Below are 23,077 nucleotides of genomic sequence, written 5' to 3'. Positions count from 1 at the left end.
TCCATTTTTTTGTTGATTATTATTCCTACTCCCGAGTAGATTTCTTTTCTATTGATGTTTGTTATGAAAAGAGCATCCAGTTGGTCTTCTATATATTTGATAGTTTTATTAGATAAGTGATGAATTTCTTGTAAACATGTAAAATCATACTTTGCTGCAATTTTGATAATTTGATTAGCTTTAATTGTATCTAAACCATTTGTATTGACATATATTATGTTAAAAACTGATTTCTTCTCCATTTTTGGGGGGAGTGTTGTAAAATACTTAGTTGTAGGATATGATACATAATATTATTTGTCTTGGGTTGTGTTGATTGTTGTGTTTAGGTTTTGAGTTTTGGGATTTTGAGTATCCATTTATGCTTTTATTTTTCCTGGGACTGGTACGTAGTGTTTGTGGTTTTTGTTTTTCTTTTTCCTTGGTAGTGTCCTCTTTTGTTACCGGTGTACTTACAAGTTGGGGGTTGCTGTTGTTGTTTTTTATCCGTTTTGTGTGTTTGTTGTTTCCATTTGTGGTTGGATTATGGTAAACGTTATTGGTTGTATTGATAGGTTTTTGTACGTCTTTTGAGTTGTTTTGGCACCTTCTGGTATTTCTAGTCCCAGTTCTTTTTGTGGTTGGGTCGTAGTGATAGTTGATGTTTGAGTCACTATACTGTGTTCACATGGAAGTTGAGATTCCAGTGGGGTTAACTGTTGGATTGATAAATCCTGGAAAATGTTTTTGCCAATCTTGGTACTTAACGTACCCTTATTTAGTGTGTCAAGTTGTTTTTTTCTTGGACAAGTTTGCTCTAGGAGTGTTTGCTTTTCTTTTCTTCTTGTTTTTTTTTTAGCAGTCGTTGCTAAGCTTGGTTGTGCATATTTTGTTTCTACAATTGATGTAGTCTGTGTTATGTCATGCACTAGTTGTTTGGGTAGAGTTTCTTCCGGTTCCATTGTGTTAATTGTTGAATTTGTGAAGGTTTGTGTGTTTTCTAGAGACTCTGTATCAGTATGTGTGGGCGAGGTGGATGGTGTTCTGTTTCTCAGTAAGGGAGTGATCTCCATCTCCTCCTCCTCTGATTCTGTCTGTGTGTAATCTTCTGTGTCTGTTCCTTCTTGAGTGTTTGTTTTTTGTTCTGCACAGCTTGTGCATATGTTGGTGTTGTATGTGTGTCATTCGTGCCTGTTTGGTTCGTTTTTTGTGGGCATTTCCCCATGTAGTGTCCTGTTTGTTTACAGGTAGCACAAGGTCTAGTTAGGTGACAATTATAAAACCAATTGTATACCGTTATTCCGTAAATTTTAAAGAATTCGGGTACTTGTGTCGCATCCTTGGAATCTATTTGGACAATGATTTTACCGTTTGTGAGTTCCGGAAAAGCTTTGTATGTGTCCCTTTTGATGTTATTGGCTTTAATTGTTAGCCTTTGTTCGAATCCCTCCTTGCAAACCTCCAGAGGAATTTCATGCGGGAATTTGCTTATGTGGATGTCGGTGTATTTCCTTTATACAAATTAGGTAATTGGTGGGGGATCGATGATCTTCGCCACTTTGTCACATACCTAACGGAGATGATTATAAGCGACATCATCCCCACTCTGGAAGAACGAAGAGTAACAGCACAAACTCAGACAACCCCAGGTAGAGAAAATCCGGAAGCACCAGAGGGAGCCACTAACAAGGATAAATTGACCAGGCTTCCCAAACACTAACCCCTCCCCATTTCTTTAATTTTAGAAAACCCCGACAGAATATCGACTAAACAAACACAATGAAACAGTATAGAATAGGCGCAGAATTATGTATACCTATATCTTTAAAATAAGGCACACAATATATTACATCAATAAACAAAACAAATGAAACACACAGGCACACAATTTTATAACTAAATTTCAACACTCAGTAGTACATAGAAATAACCGACTATACATACACCCGGCCGAGTCATACCTGAGACTTAAAAAATGGTACTAACAGCTGCCTCGCTTGGCGTTCAGCATTAAGAGGTTAGTGTTAGGACTGGTCGGTCTGGTGTCAGGATAATGTGACTGGGTGGGACATCATGCTACATGTCTGCGGCATGATGCTCCAGTGCTAGACATCACTATAAACTGCAACATTGCAGACATCGTAGCGATATGACTGAAAAATTGTTAAAGCTACGTTAAAATTCAAAATCACATCACATCACATCACGACTATACATACAACACTATGGATCTGAATAGAAGAAAAAAACATAAGGCTAACATAAATAACTGTAACTAAAACGATTAATTATGTCTCCACAATTCTCCTTTTCTCCCCCTCCCCTTACAAAAACAGCAAATCTACCTAGGCAGCCAGGCAAAGCTCATGCCTACCCACAGGATCAGATTACATACACAAGCATCGGAGACCTAATTAGTTCGCCATCAGTACACTATTAGCTGACAACACTCACCCACCATATCTCCCCCACTACACACTAAACCAATCCTTTTTTACCTGATCATACACCCCACCCACCCGTTTTAAACCACTAAGGGACTTTTAAGTCTGCATAAAGCAACATCAATACCTACATCAATAGGAATGAGACGAAAACACAATGTATAGCATAAAAAGCCATAAGCGCTAACTTAAGAGTAATGCTTTACAACAAACTTAAATCGTGTAAAAGATGGTATGTATCGGTACCAGTATTAACTATGAAAAGTATGATTACAAGTAGGTGTTTATTTTTATATACTCACCAGGGATTACGTCCCTTTAAAATGTCATCTTATTACCTCCCCTGTTAGTTATAAATCAAAGTTAATAAATACTAATAAATTATACTTATTTTCCCAATAGACAGCACTATACACATAAACAATACTTAACAATGAGAACTTTTTAAATTCTTTTTTAAAAAGTAACATTTATCTTATTGAAACTTATATCATGTTTTATTTTTTGCGTGAGAACAGCTTTTATTTATTAAAATATTTCTATTCATAAGGTTTTTAAAACTGATGTTACTTTACTCTGGTTTCTCTTCACATCGTATTAATCTTTCGCCTTTTACTAAAGATTACCGTGGAGAGGAACATTCAATGAGTCTATAGACCATTATTTGAAGCCTCACTTTCGTGAGGTACTTTGTACAATAAAGAATAAAACATGATACAATAAGTCCGGTAGAAATGCTATGAGGTGTTAACAACCAATCGGAGAAGAGACGAAAATCCACCCTGGTTTGAAAGGGTGGGATAGTACGGACCAAAGGTGGCAGGGTGCACTTTCGCTAATTGGCCCCTGGCAAATATTTTAACTTAAGGCTTTGGTGCGACGTTTTCAGCTAGAATTGTTTACTATTTATAGATATGGATATATATGTGAACTACGTGTTTCGGGCTTGTGTTGTTTTTGAAATTTATGTCAGGCATGTACACCTTCCATGCAGTATGTTGATAGTGGAATACCAATAGTCGGCTAGGAAGAGGAGTTAGCCTCCCATAGCAGTAGACACGTGGGTTTAAAGCAAGTAGAGTATCTCAAAAACGGTTTGGATGACAACTGTTCTGAATCAAACCATTTAGTAGACAATGTTTTTCAAAATTCTTATCTTGGAAAGAGCTTGCGTTTGCACTGTGAGCACCACATGCTGTCAAAAATGGCCTTTGGATGTGAAAAATGCATGTATAAAATAGGAGTTGGGGTGCATTAACTTCTTCTGCTATGAACTAACATTGACTTCTCTGGTCAAGTCAATAGTATTCTGATGCTTTGTTTTATTAATGGTATCTAAAAATATGGACCTTTTTGACCTCACTTGTGTATTATTTTTTTTTATACTAGGTCGCTGATTGTGGCATTAAATTTGTACATAAAAACAGCAGCAGAGAGGGTGAACAGACCACTTAGGGGAATGGTCACCCTTGTTTTTAGACAAAAAAAATAGTGACCCTTCATAGAGGTCAATACCACGTCTACGATTATTGTTTGTCCCAAACAGAATTGTAGACAAGACCCTCTCTGCTGCTATTAATTAAAAAATTGTTATATTAAAAATATATCAATCTCATACTGCAAGAATAGCACGAGAACGATTAGAAGCAATTAAAAAATTTCTTCCCGTGCGAGATTCATTTAGAAAAAATCTACAAGCGCAGCAAGAAGCACAAGTTGAGTACGAAGAAGAAACTAAAAAACTGTTTAAACCCGTCACTGCAGCTACTGAACAAGTTACAGCTGTCATCAAAGAAGATCTTCCGGTACCAAAACAAACAGCAGAACACACTGAAAAAATAGCAAGAAGAACTAAACAGACAAAGAAGATTTTACGAGATCTTCCACCTGGCATAGCCAGGGAAATAGCTGCGGCTCAACCTCCACCTGTTGGTGAGGAAATACTTGAAGGTATTGGAAAACTTCGTACTGAAGTCGCCGACGTGAGAAAAGAACATACACCTGAACCCGAACTAGCAGAAAAAAACGTAGAATTGATTGCAAAATTTAGGAAAGGGGTTGTTGAAGAAATTAGAAATACTAAAAAAGAACAATTACCCGAAGCAATATTAAATATTATATTTAATAAATCTAGTATTTTAAAGCCCCATCATGAAAAAGTAAATGATGATAATCTTATTAAATATATATATCGCGTATATTACAACAAAAAACAAGCTAGAGGTCAAGAATATGAAATTATTAATGAAGAAGTAAAAAGACTTTATAGAGAGAGACTGAAACAACTAAAACAAGAACAACTCGCCCAGCAAAAACTTTCGTATCAACTTCCTCCACCTCTGCAACAAATAGAACAACAACAATCTTCTTCACCGCAGCAAAGGTTGATGTCAAAACTTAAAAGAATTGAACAAGCAAGAAAACAAAGGGAAAGGGAAGATCTGGAATTGGATGAAATTAGACGAATGAAAGGATTATACTCACCAGGTAAGGAAGAAGGAGCTACTGGTTTCGGAGGTAATTTTGTTTGTCCTGATAATATCATTCATGATGTGTCACGGTTAGAAGTTCTCGTAGGAGGAAAACGTGCTGGAAATAATTCACAAGAAATAATTAATGAAGCAGCTGATATTTGTCGGCGATTATTTCAAGGTGGTATCATGGATATCGGAGTTTACCGAGAACTTATCGATGAACTTGTTGATGACTAATTGTTAGATAAATAGCAAATAACATAAGATGATCATACATAATAATCATCGCAAACCTGTGCAGGTCAGAGCGGTGAACTCACGATTACCAATCTATAAAGCTGCTTACGGAGATGGACTTGGTGATGTTATACAGGGATTATTCACAAAGATGGCTCCAAAAGTAGCACCCGTTGCAAAACAATTATCGATGAAAGCTATCGATGTTGTTCGTGATAAAGCACCTGGAGCAATTGTCAATGTTGCTGGTATGGCGTTTTCGGCAATCAAAGAAAGACTAGCACGATTATTACGACGAAAACAACAACCACCAGTGAAACTGGCAAGTACTGAAATTATGTCCGCAGACGTAAGTAAAATAATAAATCAGGCTGCAAATAAAAAATTAGCAGAATTATCTGAAGAAGCAGAAAGAAATATAACAGCAAATTTAATAGCAGGAAGCGGTCTTCGTCGACGATGATTTAGATCATCATTTGGAGAAATGGTAATTATAATAAAATGTTCAAGCGTGAAACAGACACAGCGTTTGATATGGAGGCACCTGTCCTTAAGTATGAATCTGTACGTGATTATCAATTTTATTCCTATGACGCAAGACAACCAAATCAGCGGGGGAGAATAAAATTACAGGTTCATGATACAAGTAGATATTTCTTGCCCGCTGAGGCGTTTATTGAAGTAGAAGGTAGACTTGTAACGAATGTTGTAGCTAATACGCCACATGCTGCCAATGCACGAGTTGGTTTTGTCAACAACGGGATTATGGCGTTGTTTGATAGCCCCACATACATGATTGATGGAAAAAATATTGAATCAATTCAGAAGGATGTCGATGTTGCTACAACAATAATATAATTGGTCTAGCGAGATATTCTGATGATTACACAAGATCAGCCGGTCCAACAATGATGTTTGCCAAGGATATTACTAACCACGCTGATTAGTTCAATATACTAAGTTACTGGCACCACGAAATACTGCAGTTGATCCACAACCAGTTGATTTTGAACACGCAAACAGACCAGGTGCTGATTTTGATATTATAAAAAGTGTTAATGCGACTTACAACTTAGGGTTTGCAACACGCCGAGCAGCGTTGTCAGGAAATGATAGAAATTTTTCATGTGCAATTCCATTATCTCACATATTTGGATTTTGCAGAAATGTTAGAAAGGTCATCTTTGGAGCTAAGCACACAGTTGTGCTCGTAAGAAAAGGTGATGATAGTGATGCAATCTGGCGAGGTGCTGGTGTTGCTGATGGTAAAGTAAATATATCAAAACTTTCATTGTGGATGCCAGTAATGACTCCATCTATTACTGAAGAACAAAAATTAATTTCTTTTATGGATCAAGGCGGTAAATCATTGCTATCATGGTTAACAGTAACCACAGATGCTATTCAAAGTAATGTTAATGGTTTATTCACATGGCATATAGCATCACAACAAGGTGTTTCTGCACCGCGACATATTTTTATTGCGCTGCAAGATAATGCTCGGACGAATAATCAAGAACGTTCACACATGATATTTGACAACCTTGGAGTTAATGAAGTTTCCTTGCGGATAAATGGACATCAAGAACCAGCTGAAGATATATTATTAAATTTTGATCAAAATCACGTAGCGCGTGCATATCATCGTTTAATGTCATTCATGGGACGTGATCAAAATATAGATACTGGTTTGCAAATATCACAACTAGATTTTACAAATCTATATCCGATTTATTATTTTTCACTGGAACATCTTGATTTATCCAAACAATCTGTCGTTGATATACACTTTCGAGCTCGTGTTACTAACCCGCCAGGTGGTGGTGCCTTCTACAGAGCAATCGCGGTCATACTCAGCGATAAAGCCATGCTACTTGAAGGCGGTAGTGGTCGAATGAGAGTCGTTGATGCACCAGTGGAAAATCTTTAATTATTTAGAAAAATATATTTTATATAAAAATGTCGTATGGTCATGTTAATGTTACTCTGACTCCCGGTCAGGTCAAAAAACTTCAATCAAAAACCACCAGCAAATACGGAACTAAAATGTCACTAAAACGAGATCAGATTGGTGGTGGTCCAAACAAATTATCGTTGACAAATAATCAGATTAAACATTTCAATAAAGCCCTAGAATCAAAAACCGGAGTTCAATTTCATCTTTCTCCGAGCGCCATCAAGGACATGGTAAAAACAGGTGGTATATTTCCACTTCTTGCGGCTATTCCAGCGTTAATAGCTGCTGTCGCTCCAGCCGTAGCAAAAGCAGCCGCGTCAGGTGCTGTTGGAACAGCTGCTGGAATGGCTCTAAAGAAAGCAACAGGAAAGGGATACAAAAAACAGGGACGTGGTCTAAGATTACCGGGATCTCGCTGGGGAAGAGGTCTGAGGCTTCCACGTTAGATGTTCCAGCATCAAATTTTGATTTACTTGATGCTGCTAAAAAATTAAAAATAAAAGCCTTTAGAGGTGTTTTCATGCGAGATCAATTACCAAAACAACCGAATAAACTTGAAACAGGTATTATTAATCTCGACGAACGTTCCGGACCTGGTTCTCATTGGGTATCATACGCGGTTGATCCACGTGGAATCGTTTATTCTGATTCGTACGGGTTAGCTCCACCTGTTGAATATATCAAGTATATCGCACCACTTCACGCAAGAACCTCTGGTTGTAAAGTTTGGTATTCAACGCTACCCACAGAAACAATGACAGATCCGCCAATATGTGGCCGTCAGGTAATGTACTCGACGCTATATCAAAATCATCCAAACCACCACATAAAGTCGTGCATGATTATACAAGCAACCGATTCGTTGCGCGTAAAGCGTTTTAAACAGCTCTTGGATCTTAAAATATAATGGTTGATATTTACGGAAGAAGATCTTCTACCAGTAAGAAAATAAAATCCGGCGATGTTGATCTGTCGAAGTATGCGACTAAAGATGAACTTGCTGATATTATGAACCTGGCTGAAGTTGATCCAGATGAGGTTGTTATTTTTCAAGATCGATATGGTAAACTAAAAACGAGCAATATCAGATGGAATGATATAGTTCGACGAGTACTCGGTGCAGTTACGGATAATATTCCTGTGTTTACTGACAGCGGCAAAATCAGGGATTCAAGTATATCGTTTACAACCATCAGAGATCAAATTACAGCAAGTGTTGCTAATCGCGTCAAAAATACCGGTGACACAATGACGGGTGAACTCAGCATGAACGGAAATAAAATAGTAGCTGTAACAACTCCAAAATCTGACAACGACGTCGCAAACAAACTATACGTCGACACCGTAGATGGTAAATTATCCACGCTGCGGGCCGAGTATGACGTTCACGTGGGCGCTTTTGCAAGATTTCTCAGAAACCATCAAAGAACCGCAGAAGAATTCTTCGGCACTCCGTTTGTCGTTGACATGAAACTCGCTGATGTCAAAACTAACCTAGACACGATCAAACAAACACTGCAAAACGTCGTAGCGGAGATTCCTGAGATCGTTAATAAAACCAATTTGATTAAAATTCAAGCCGGAATAACTCCTGGGCATATCAGAAACATCGTATATACAGTATCATCGGGATTTGCAACATGGTCGCAGAAAAATAAAACCATCAAATATACCGCAACAGTCACTGGCGTGTACAGGCTGTCTGTGTTCAGTGCTGCAAAATTTGAAATATTTACAACGTTTCCATGGCGTCATTCAACATATAGGTTTTCCTGGGTTGTATCTGTTATATTAAATAGCGGAACCGAAGAAATATTTATCCTGGAAGCGGATGATAAGAAATTAACCGCAACATCTTACTGGTGGTGTTTGGAATTTGTAGCTGAAACACCTCAATTGGTTACTGCATAAAAATATATGGACGGTGCACAATACAGATACAATCAAGCGCGTGAATGGCAGGCGGCGCTAAAAGATCAAGTCGAACAAAATACAGTAAATGTAAATAAATATCGACGACGATTAGTTATCGTTGATGTGATTGTTTATTCAGTATCCGCTGTTGTTGCTGGAACCGGTGTTATATTATCAGCGGTGACAATGATGGCACCAGTAGCCGTAACTATTTGTATTTCAGCAGCAACAACTATTGCAGGTGTGCTCAATATCATCACAAAAAAATATGTACTTGCATGAATGAAAAATTATCCGATTACATGATAAGATTACACACAACGACGGTAGCATACTCGAAATTGTCCTCGTTGTTATCAGTGAGTCTCAGCGATGGAATTATATCTGATTTTGAGTTTTCAATGATGACTAAAATATATCACGAAGGTATCGGTATTAAAGATACAAGTACTAATAATGACGGAATTACTCCAGCAGATCGTGACTAATACAACTCTGTCAAAGATAACGATGATCTCGGTAAGTTCATCTGATCCTGAATTTAGTATTAATTTTCCTACTGCAATTCCAGTAAAAGAAATAGCATTAGCTCAATTACGGGTATATTACAACTGGCCAAATATCAGATCAAAATCATTTAATGGTGCACCAGCAAATAATTTGCTTGTATTTGCTAACAAGAACAAACCAGATGGTACTCCTGACTGGATAGATGTTGGAATACCCACTGGTAGTTATGAGATCGAACAAATCAATGAGGAATTTCAACGTAGAATAAAATCAATAACCGGAAAAGAAGCAAAAATATCGATTAACGTTCATGAACCGACGCTGTCCTCGGCGGTTGAGATACATTCTCCTGATTACGTCGTTGATATTTATCAGTCAACGATAAGATCCGTACTAGGTTGGCCGGATGCCCCCCCCCTCCCCCCGTGTATGAAGGACCACCAGAACCAACTCGGGATGATTTTACATCATCGAAAAGTTTTCATCATAATATTAAAATGAATTATACAAGTTTCTGGTGGAACATAGAAAAATGGTTATGGGATAAACGGGATCAATTTCGTGTCGATAAAACCGGTGAGTACTATTGGCTTTTACGTTGATGGCGGTAATTCATTTTACGATATGAATATCAATAATGTCATTCATATCATAAATTCAGATCACGAAGAACAACTAGACAATTTACGTGATAGTTTTCGGGAATATTTGTCTGATTTGACATCTACGCGTGAAGAAATTATTAAACGAGTAGAAATTTTAAATCAAAGAAGCTTCTAAAATTCTTGAGATTAAACTCAAAACCGCAAAAGATCTAGGTAGAAAAATTATAGGTAAATTTACTCAAGGTGGTGCATATGATCATAAAAGACATCACGCACGATTAATTCTAGATGATGCCGAGTACGATTTAATAATTGCTGATACAACAGCGAAAGATATATTTGTAAATCGAGAAAGTGTTTATTTATCCGACGAAACAAAATTGGGTACGATCGTTAGTTACATAAATGATGTCTCCCCACAGCATACTCATCTAAGATCTTCCATGTTGACTTATTTTTCTATAAATTTATTATCGATGATTAATAGATTTTCTGAGACCGCAGTCAGAGTCGCAACAGATTCGTTTTATATTTCGAGTAAATATTTAGAGTCTGTTATGAAATTTACAAGTAATGATGAACGATGGAGTTCATGGAGAATAAAAAAGGAAATATTACACAATTATACAGAATCAGCAGATGTTCCGATGAGACATTTTTATCGTAGGGGTAATAAAATATCAGAAATGTCGAAAGCGCCATCGTTGAGTGATCCAATAACTAGACATAAGACAGTATATGTCAATGGACCTGGTGGATGCGGCAAAACGACTCGAGCAATTAATGTTTTTAGAAATTCAGATATGATCGTGCTGACACCCACACATAGACTGGCACGCGAGACGAAACAACGGCAAGTACAATCGTGTACGTATCATAGTTTCTTTCGGTGGCGCGGGGATACATGGACTCCTGAACGAATGGGAGAAAAATATATACCTAAAATAATTATTTGGGACGAGATATGTACGGTGTCATTGGATACATTAAAAACGTTTCTTGATTGGTTGTTGACGAAAAATACCGCTATAATAATGTGTGGCGATCATGGTCAACCGCCGCCTTTTGTTGGACCATCTCCACATAATTGGTTAAAAAATTTCGTTGATTATTACGAAGAAATAGATGATGATCATAGAGCCCTCGATGCAAATTTAAAGGAATTTAAAAAATTAATCAGATTACAATCAAACAAAATTCAGTGTGAAATAATACGTGGAGTGATCTCAGAGACCTCAATGAGTGATTTTTTAAATTTATGGAGACCCAACGATTTGATAGTAGCAAGCAGAAAAATAATCAGAGACGATTTACACAGCAGTTATTTCAGTTGCATAAAGAAAAATATTCAGAATTACCCGTACCGTTGTGTTATAGACCATCAGGTACACGAAAACAGAATATTAATGTTGATATTCCAGGACAGACTGAGAATCAAAATCTCGTATTAAATGATATTGTCGCCGTTGATATCAGTGTGGTCGAAGATGCATTACGCGCTGACAAATCTCCATGGGTATTGGGATACGCTATGACGATCCACTCGTCTCAGGGATTAACTATTTCTGATACACGAGTCTGGATTGTAGACGATCACATCGAGTGGTCAAATTTAGTCTATTTAGCGGTATCGAGGGTCAGAAAAATATCTCAATTACGTAGAATTGCAATTCCTGAAATCGTTAATAAATTCAACGTCATTGATGATGATATAATAAGAAAAAAATTAATCGGATACAAACAATCTGATAAAAAAAATAATCGCGACTTTGATCTTGATGTTGAATTTATTATTGAGTTAAAACAGCAGCAGAATAATCATTGCGCAAGTTGTAATTGTATAATGCTGTGGAGGTATTCGAGTAATGATTCAAGACAATTTACCGTAGACAGAAAAGATAGTAGTCGCGGTCACACACGAGAAAATCTTTAACAAGTACATAATTTCTACGAGGTTCTGGAACATGATCATTTTAGAATACGAAATAACCTTTATTTTGGAGAGATATTCTCAGTGTTAGTTGGGTTGTTACACTGGAATTTGTATGTGGTGCTGTTTGGAGTTATTTCAAATTACTTTGATTCAAAAGAATTAATTCTTTGTTTTTCCTGGAAAATACGTGTGCTCATGTCAAATGGTTGAACAAGGACAGCTTTTATAAACATTTATTCAGATTTCCGAAACCGGAGTGATATTTCTTGTTTCTACAAGGAACTATAGACTTCAACATTACATATTACAGCATACGCCATCGTCTTCCATATTGGATTCTTCTTCGGGACTCGAACTTTAAATCATTAAAACATTTCGTTGGTGGATTATTCTTGGATTATGTTTGGATTAGATTCTTAAAACCGTAAGTTCATGTTTTTTCTTCATTTTTATAGAATTTGTCCAGGAAAATAAATTATTATATTTTTTCAAAGCATGTTGTTTTCAATCTTTCTTGTGTTACTGTTTTTTTTTTCAAGCCTAAAAATTAACATACACATTATCAGATACCCCAGTGAGTTTCCGATGGACCTGCTCAAGGAGGGCATAAAGACCAGATTGGCACTCGGGACGTACAAGATCAGATGGGAGACATTGCGGAGGTTTCTGACAGTGAAGACTGGCAAACGAATTGTACAAACTGATGCTGCAGAGGTGGACAAAGTACCGGATTTTTTTTAAAAGTGCATGCGTTCATGCTACACTCGTGGTACCCGGGGTGAAAAGTTACAATACCCTGTTTCGTTTGCGGAAAAAAGGACCAAGTCTGAAGAGAATATTGCGAAACAAATAGACAAGCTACAAATGCGGCGGCCGTGACGACCACTGATGACATAATTGGACAAATCTCTGACGCTGATGATGACTCAGACCACGAACCGGAACCGGAACCGGAACAGGGAACCGTCAACGCAAACCAAACCCAGCCCCCAGCAACTCCAACAACAGAAGAAGAAACCATACAAAATGAAGACGAAATAGCTCTAGAAGATAAACAGAATACACCGCAACCCAAAACAGACAAGGAAACTGTGACCGAAACAGATTACCAAACTGTAGAACCACGAAACAAAAGAATGAACAGGAAAACAAGCAATCAGAAATTAATGAAACCAAGACAAAAACAAAAATAAAAAACCATAACAAGGAGCAACAAAGAGAAAAACAGCCGATATCAGACCCCACCATAAACGCCAAAAGCAACCTCACACGAAATCAGCGTGCAACAACCAGCAAAACTCGTATGCCCGCACAAGAACAAGAAGCTGCACCAACAACAAGAAGCAGAACTGTCAACCAAGCACATAAAGAAAACAATCACCCAAACATGGAACACAAAAACACTACACCTACATATTACAAAACAATAACTAAAACACCAACCGAAAACCATAACCGCTAACAACCCACCATTCACAACCAATACCACAGCTCATAATCCGGAATAAACACTCATTAACCCTTATATAAGTTTTATATTGAAATGGAGCAAGTACTACGCATTCTATCTCTAAATTGTAATGAACTAAACCATGATAAAGCAACAATAAAACTAATTTAAAAAAAAATAAAAAAATTTTAAAATCTTAAAATTTGCACGAGATTATCACATTATCCTCTTACGGGAAATACACGACATAAACATTCAAGTAATACAATACCTGGAAAACAATTTGGATGCTACACTCATAGTACAAAAAGATCTAATTAACCCAAGATCGGGGATAGATTTTATATTAAATAAGAACATAAAAATTAATAAATGGAAAAATTGCAACATACCCGACACAATAAAGGGTAGGGTATTACACATATTCATTAACAACATACACATAATTAACATATATGCACCAGGAAATAAAACACATAGGAGACACTACTACCAAACCCTACAAGAATACCTAAGAGAATTCAACCTCGAACACATGTTGGTAGCTGATGACTTTAATTATATCAGACTTAGACCGGAAGGGAGGAATGTATGAATTTGATAAAGAACTTGCCCCCACCTTATCCAACCTGATAAAGTAACATTCACTAATGGATACATACAGATTAAAAAATTCAAAAGGGAATCAATTTACATATCACTACACAAACAACGGAGCCTAAAGACTAGACAGAATGTACGTAAATGACAAAAACAAGGAAATTATAGACTCTGAAATGCTACCTTTTAAACTAACTGACCATAATGCTATTTCAGTGGTAATTAAAACCCGAAACCCACACATGTGGGGAAGGGGACAATGGAAATTAAACAATCAATTACTACAGTTGGAAACTTATCAGCAGGAATTTGCTCATATTTTGACCAACCACGATACTACAATAATATAATAGAGGAATGGGAACACATAAAAAAGGCCATGAAAGAAAATCTCCCAATCATATGCACTCTCCACAGCAAAAACCAAAATGTACATTGAGTGGGAATGTCATTACATTATCCACCACCCTGAATCCACAAACGAAGCTATACAAACGGCACAAAGCGTCCTACAAACACTGAAAGGAAAAGAAGAGATTGGAAATAGAGTCAGAGCGGGTAAATTGCATTACATTTACAAAGAAGGGAGGCTCCTAAATAGAAAAGAGGATATTAGAAAAGGGTTGGAACGAAGCATCAGAGAAATAAAAGGAGAAAAAGTCTAATAAACATAAAACAGAAATACTAGACTATATACATACGTTTTATGCAAATCTATACCAAGGACAAAGAATACCAGCAACAAATATCACACATTACATGGAAAATGTAAACTTTCCGAAACTAAGCCAGGAGAATACAGACCTATGCGAAAAACCCATCACGGAACAAGAAATAATAAATGCAATTAACCAACTAAACAAGGAAAAATCCCCGGGACTAGACGGCCCAACCGCTGAATTCTAGGAGACTTTCCAGAAACCTTTAGCACCAGGACTATGCAAGATCTTCAAGGAAATCTTCAAACAAAAGGAGATGTCCCCAAGCATGAAACAATGACTAATTACGCTAATTTACAAAAACAAATGAAATGCATATGAATTAAGAAATTGGCGACGAATCACTCAACTGATCACATATTATAAAGTACTAAATAAAATACTGGCCAATAGAACCACCACTAAACTTAACAATATAATTAACATAAATCAATCATGCGGAGGTGATGAGAAAATATTCTAGACAACACCTTATCAATCATAATCATTATATACTGTATTGAGGACAAAAAGGACACCAGAGCGATCAGCTTAACATATTAAGAGAAGGCTTTCGATAGGGTTGATTTTTTTATAGACATAATTGAAATCATCAAAGTTTTAATTTTGGACCGATTTATAAACAGTGGATGGAATTCCTATACAACAATATATCGGCAAAAGTACAAACTAATGGCGCAATTACCATTTGTCACAAGATGAAATCGGGTTGGTACTGGATTAGGGAAGACACCCAAGGCAACTGCGTTAATAAGATATTTATTTATGAATGCAAATTAAATATTAACAAAATCTGACACCATTATAAACAAAAAGATAAGGAAAATTATAAGGTTCCTAACATGGAACTATCAACAACAAGTAACTCAAAGAAAAAAACTCAAACATGAATTCAACAAAAGGAATTTCAAACAACCGTGAATTAAGTTCTATCACCGATCAACAAAATAAAAGTATATGATCTACACCCCAATATAAACAAAGTCTTGAATGTATCGTTCATATAACTACATTGAAATGCATGTAAATTTGAATGCATCGTTCATATAACTATATTGAAATGCATGTAAATTTGAATGTATCTTTCATATAACTATATTGAAATGCATGTAAATTTGAATGTATCGTTCATATAACGATATTGAAATGCATGTAAATTTGCTCAGATAGCAATAGTGAAAAGAACAACAAGGAACACATAATATATATAACTATCGTGGCGCCCATTTGACGTCCAAGATGTAACTTAGGTTCCACTCGCTCTAGTCAATGGCCAGAGAAGCGCACACGCACGGTCCGCCCCTCTCAGTCTGTTGAAGGATCCCTCGAGAACCCTCACATTTAACACAGACCCGATGGTCGCGAAGCCCTGGTCCTTCGCATCGAGAAAACTAGTACACTCTTCCGAACCAACGTCACCAGACACAGCGTACACGTCACAAGAAACCACACAGAGTTATGTGACTCCACATCAAACCATGTGTAAGGCAGCTAAAATTATAACAACTAAATCGTGTAGTACATATGACACGGTTAAGTACTTCTGCACTAATATATGTTGCGCATGCGCGCACATGAATTCGCTACCCACTACATTAATCGTTCAATGCATGCAGCGTATACTTAAATTCAATTTGTCTGTTCAATTACAACAAAAAGCTAACTCGAACCAGACTATAGTATTTCTAATATGGCGTTGTGTAGAGAGATTGGTGAGACAGGGATGCCCTTTATCCATGTTACTCTATGTATTGGGCATAGAAGCGATAAGATTCAAAATACAGAGCAATAAAAAACATCAGAGTGATCCATATTCCTAACCTAAAAGAGGAAGTAAAGATGCTATAGCATGCGGATGACTGTACCAATTTTAAAAAGACACACCATAATATAAACACTCCATCCCATCCCACACCGCCTCTGACGGCACTAATTTGAGCACATCAAATCCATCCACAATTATACATATATGGTAAACATGGCCATACTACAAAAACACAACTACTTCATCCGGACTAGCGAACACAGCTATAGGAACATAACAGAAACATATGTGTGGGCTAAGGAATTAACTCTATTCAGGAGTTTATCCGAAGGGAATCTTAGTCAACACTTCTGTAACTGCTACCCCCCCCCAGCAGAACACAAAATAAACAGCAAACCACCCGAATATGCCAGACAGCTGAACCGATATGGCCTGTTGGATAAAGTCGATGGAAGGGACTGTCTTAATAGAGTCCATGCAGGTCGAGTCTGTAGATAAAGCCCACTGAAAACAACAACAAGATAATAACCTAACCCTCCCCACCATTTATATCTATTGGTCTCAACAAAAAGCAGATAGGTATGCACAACAACAAAATAAACTGCGTACACACACACACACACACACACACACACACACGAAATTACAACCAAATATGAATAACCCCTAAATGACATATTAAATGACGTCCCACTAAAATCTCAGTACTAACCTATAATGCGAGGAAACCTTAGGAACACTAACTGACAATGATTAATTACATCCCAGCCTGAAAAGCCACCACACAACTACCAATTACAGACAGTACTACTCCAGAGGGAGTATTTATCAAATCAACCCTGCCACTACTGAAAATTAGATAGTTAACCCAAAACTCTTAAGATATGGTCTAGATAGTGTAAGTCCTTACAGGAAAACATACGGTTACAACACAACACACACAAACAGCACAACACCGGACTTTAATGACTATGGCAAGTCACTACAAAATAATAACGATTACAAATGGGGATGGGAGCTGAAACTTTCACTCTGAACTTTTGCAAAGGGAAAAGGAGTTCGATCATAAGATTTATGCATGTAAGGTTCAAGGCAAGAAAACAAGCACAAGCACTAGTGTTTTGCAAGTATTGACAAGATAATAGAAACCGACATACGGACCGAGTGGGAATAGAGTATGTTTCAGAACCCGTATGCAGGGACAACTCGAAGAATATGACGAAACGAAACAAAGAACAACCCTGACGGGGAAAAAACGTCACACATGAGATAGCATTCACATGACAACAGATAGCATTCAAAGTAATATTGTTGGTTTATTTACAAGGCATATTGCACCTCAACAAGGAGCTTCTGCACCAAGACATATATTTATTGCTTTACAAAATGTTGTACAACTAAATTCACAAACACATAGTCATATGATATTTGAAGACCTTGAAGTTAGTGAAGTTTCTTTAAGGATAAACGGACATCAAGAATCATCTGCAGATATATTGGTAATTTTGAAAATAAAATTATGTAGCGCGTGCATATCATCGTTTAATGACGTTTATGGGACGTGATCAAAATATTGACACTGGTTTACAAATATCACAGTTAGATTTTAGAAATCTGTATCCAATTTATTACTTTTCACTGGAACATATAGACTTATTTAAACAATCTGTTGTTGATTGTCATTTTAAAGCTCGCGTAAACCATGGTGGCGTTAGTTACAGAGCAATTTCAGTCAAACTCAGCGATAAAGCAATGTTATTTGAAGGCACTTGTGGACGAATTAGAGTTTTTGAACATATCTAATTAAATCGCTTACGATATTTATAATGTCATATCATCATGTTAGTGTCAGTCTAACTCCTGGTCAGATTAAAAAACTTCAACCAATATCAGCAAAAAGCTGTGGAATAAACATTTCACTAAAAAAAAGATCAGATCACAGGTCAGAATAAACTATCATTGTCAGAACGTCAACTCAGGTATTTCAAAGATGCCAAACAATCAAAAACAGGTGTTAAACGCAATCTTCCTGCGAGCGCCAATATTAAAGATTCAATCAAGACTGGCGGTATATTTCCACTTCTTGCAGCTATACGATCTTTATTAGTCACTGCAGCCCCAGCTGTTGCAAAAGCTTGATGCACTTGGTGCTGCCGTAGCAGCTGGCGGAATAGCAGCAAAAACAAAATACCGAGAAAAGGATTAAAAAGTGAAGGGGTCTAAGAATACTAGGAACTCATTATCGACATGGGAAAGGCCTGAAACGTCCAGGAACAGTTCGTTAATTCTTCCTATGTCAAATTTTGATTTAATTGATGCTGCTAAAAAATAAAATATAAAATATTTCAGATGTATTTCTATGCGTGACCAATTACCAAAACAAGCAAGCCAATATTGAAACCGGTATTATTAATCTCGATAAAAGTTCCTGCCCTGGTACACATTGTGTGGCATACTCAATTGATCCACGTGGAATTAATTATTTTGATTCGTATGGGTTTGCTCCACCAAACGAATTTTTAAATTACGTAAACACAATAAAAACTCCAGTCTGGTATTCAACATTACCAAAACAAAACATATCCGCCAATATACGGCCGTGAAGTAATTGCTGTACTCGAAGACTTGTCATTATCAACATTACCACCTCATAAATTCGTGCACGATTATACAAGTAGGCGCGTCGTTTTAAACAGATCTTAAAGTATAATGATTGATATGTACGGAAGATCTTCTTCTAAACAAAAACAAAACAATCGACTGAACAGCCCATGAAAATATAAGTAAACATATTTTGATGAAATATCTGAATTATTAAATCTGGCAAATGTAGATCCAAAAAGGAAGTTGTTGTATTTCAAGATAAGTAAGGAAACTTAAAACTTTAAAAAAAAACCAAGCAATCTTTTAGGGAAAGATATTATCGTTTAAATTAATGGAGTAACTGTGTTAGATAGTAATGTAACAATTAAATCCGGTATTATTATGTCAACGATATTAGATAATATTCATGGTCGAGTACAAATATCCGGTGGTCTTCTCACTAATAATAAAGTTACTGATCTTGGAGAACCAGAATCAGGCAATGATGCTGTAAGGAAGATATGCAGATATGCATCCTTCCAATGATGAACTCGTTAGTTTCAGTTAATAATGAAATGACCTCATTTAGAACTAATTATATAATCATGTACAATTATTTATGAGTTTCGTAGAAACATAAATAGATCCATTAATTAACTTTTTGGAATTCCATCAGCCATCGATATTAAACTTTCCGACATAAAAGAAATTACCGACAGTGTAGTATATACAGTAGCGTCTGGACAAGCATTATGTTCACCACTCAATAAATATATTAAACATCGCGCAGAGGTTACGTGTATGTACAGGCTCTCTGTAGTTGGCGTTACAGCATTTATGATATCTACCACAATTTCGAGGCGTTATCCACTAATTGGATCCTCTGGATATATGTTAGCGATGTTGGAGCAAAACGACGAGGAAACATTTGTAGTGGAACCCGAAGAAAAAAGCTCGGCTTCATTTACTATTGGTGTCTTGAATTAGTAGCTAAATTCCCACCTACTTAAAACATAATGAGCATTCCAATCCACGTTCAACGTTTTACAAACAATCAAGCACGTGAATGGCAAACAAAGCTAAAAAATCGTTGACGAATATACAGTAAAAGTAAAAAATATCGCAGACGTGTATTTGTTGTTGACGTAATTGTGTAATCAGCGTCCGCTGTTATTGCTGAAACTAGCGTATTAATAATCGGCAATAACAATAACATCACCAGCAGTTGTAACGATTTGTGTTTCAGCTGCAACAACAATTGGAAAAATATCCGATTCTGAGGTCATGAGCATGATTAAAATTTACATGGAAGTCATGATTGATAGAATCCACGCCTGATTTAGAAAATCAGGATTTGGAAGAAGAAAAAACCCCACATTAATAATATCAACGCCGAACGAATTACTGTAACAACATATCGTCGCTAATACAACTCCGTCAAAAACTACGATATCGTTAAGCTCAACTAATGCTGAATTTAGCTTTAACTTTCCAACTGCAATTCCAGCGAAAGAAATAGCACTAGCACAATTAAGAGCATATTACAGCTGGCCAAATATGAGATCAAAATCGTTTGGCGGATTGCCAGCAAATAATTCGCTTGTATTTTGTATAAACAAAATAAACCAGATGGAACTCCCGATAGGCAAGTTATTGGAATTCGTCAGGTAATTATCAAATCGAACGTATCAACGATGAATTCCAGCGCAGCATTAAGACAAAAATAGGTATCACTGTTCACGAACCAACACAAATCCAGTGAGAGAAACTCTCGGTAAGTTAGAGGCTTTGGTTTGGCGGTACTGACCTTGTATTTTGATTTTTCGTCGGAAGCTTTATTTTTCCAAAACTGACGTTCCAGCAAATGGTCTGTTTACCCCTTCTGCTGCGATATCTACAATCGCCCCTATCTAGTGGCGTTACTATGGGGTTCGTGGGTACGGACCGCACCGGGTGACACCATCACTCTGATGTGATACCAAAATGACTGTCTATAACGTTTTTGAATTTTTTTGCAGGAAGGGGGTCTACGGGGGTGACACCATGCGTTACCGCACTGGGTAACGCTAACCCTAGTGACGTCACTGCCCCTCCACATCTTAAGTGCTCAGGGCTACCCCAAACCTTAATCAGCCCTGTCGCCATAACATTCACTCATACTCGGTAAATTATCCGCCAAATTGAAAACGGAGATCTCGAATAGCCGCGCGATAGTATGGTCGAACGAGATTACACTTCAACTTGGTGGCCTTTTTGTCGATAGGCATTAATCATATCTGGTTCATCTTAGGCATACGTTGCAATCCTGATCCTCTGTGTCTCCCCAAATCGCATCACTGAATGTTTAAATGTTTACCTTCATGCAAACATGTATACATAGTGTCATTCATAAAATTTAAACCACTTTAGTTGATTTCCAGAAAAGTTTAATAGTCAGTGATACAGTCAAATTTAGTAACATAAATACAAACGGATGCAATGCGTGGTTTATGGGGTTCGTTGACGAACGACTGTTAATGTTTACTTGTCCTGGGTCCCAATATATGCACAAGGAATGTATATTCCATGAAAATATATTTATGATCGATGCCAGAGGATTTGTTTTCAGGACAGAGGAGGCTTCACTTGAATAGATCACCACACTTGAATCTTGACCGATGTGACAGCTGTGTCATTCAACTTTCTTCGTTCAAAGACAATCATTTCCAAGCTTACAGAATTAACAAGTTTCAAACGTTCAGAATTTATGATATGTGATAAAAATATTATAGTAAACAAACTGTAAAACAAATTAAATAATGATTATATTTATAATAATAATGCAACTATTTTTTAAAATTCTTTCTTCATTATTAGTTTCTTGATGTCGTTCTTGTATATGCAAAGATATCAATGAAGTTTTAGAAATACTGATTTGTTGATCATTTTAATATATTTTCCTCTCCCACATTTTCCCACCTCACCTTTATGACTTTTAATCCAATTTGTAACACTTTAGGTTATGATATAACAAGGTAAAATAAAGTTATATCTTTTCGCTAATTATTTATGCATATGGTGGTTGCCTAATCAGAAACGGCCTACGTAGGCAGTCCAATCAGAAAAGGCCTACGTTGGAAGTCCAATCATAAAAGGCCTACGTAGCTAGTCCAATCAGAAAAGGCCTACGTAGCTAGTCCAATCAGAAAAGGCCTAAGTAGGTCGTCCAATCCGTAAAGGCCTACGTAGGTAGTCCAATCCGAAAAGGCCTACGTTAGTAGTCCAATCGGAAAAGGCCTGCGTAGGTAGTCCAATCAGAAACGGCCTACGTAGGTAGTCTGATCAGAAAAGGCCTACGTAGCTAGTCCAATCAGAAAAGGTCTACATAGGTAGTCCAATTATAAAAGGCCTACGTAGCTAATCTAATCAGAAAAGGCCTACATAGGTAATCCAATTATAAAAGGCCTACGTAGCTAGTCCAGTCAGAAAAGGCCTACGTAGCTAGTCCAATCAGATCAGTCCTCAGCATAAACTTATCTATTTAAATTAAGGTCATAGTGGTTATTTATTTAAATTAACGTCGGAGTGGTTGTAAAGTCTAAAATCAAATGTTTTAACTAAAAATGGCAAGAATCTGTGAACAACTGAAATGCAACTAAATTCATTTTTTATTAGAATGAATTTAATTGAGTTAGAAGCAAACATTCGCTAGGAAAGTAATCTTCATTAGCACACTGTCTTTATGAAAATAAGTTTTGATTAGAATCAAAATAAACCTTTACCGCGTCTTTAAGCGAAATATATTGCAACCCCCCCACGTTTTTTAATTTTTTTTTATTGCACTATGTCCTGCATTCGAGATGCAAATTAACAGTCAAATAATACAATGATTTCTAAGATAGATGAAATTCTTAATAGATTTGCAATA

The 23,077-nt window shown here is 36.8% G+C and overlaps 1 non-coding gene across 1 annotated transcript; it reads left to right on the top strand.

Annotated features, from left to right (window-relative positions):
* The first annotated feature begins 2,994 nt into the window (after positions 1 to 2,994).
* On the top strand, positions 2,995 to 3,110 carry LOC149791057 (U5 spliceosomal RNA). The gene has a single exon (XR_016424053.1). It is a non-coding gene; the product is annotated as a U5 spliceosomal RNA (small nuclear RNA).
* Positions 3,111 to 23,077: the final 19,967 nt, after the last annotated feature.

This window comes from Sinohyriopsis cumingii, chromosome 10 (genome assembly GCF_028554795.1).
Source record: "Sinohyriopsis cumingii isolate HCF-2022 chromosome 10, ASM2855479v2, whole genome shotgun sequence".
Lineage (NCBI taxonomy): Eukaryota > Metazoa > Mollusca > Bivalvia > Unionida > Unionidae > Sinohyriopsis > Sinohyriopsis cumingii.
The sequence above is the reverse complement of the archived record's forward strand: the minus strand, read 5'-3'. Positions and strand labels throughout refer to the sequence as shown.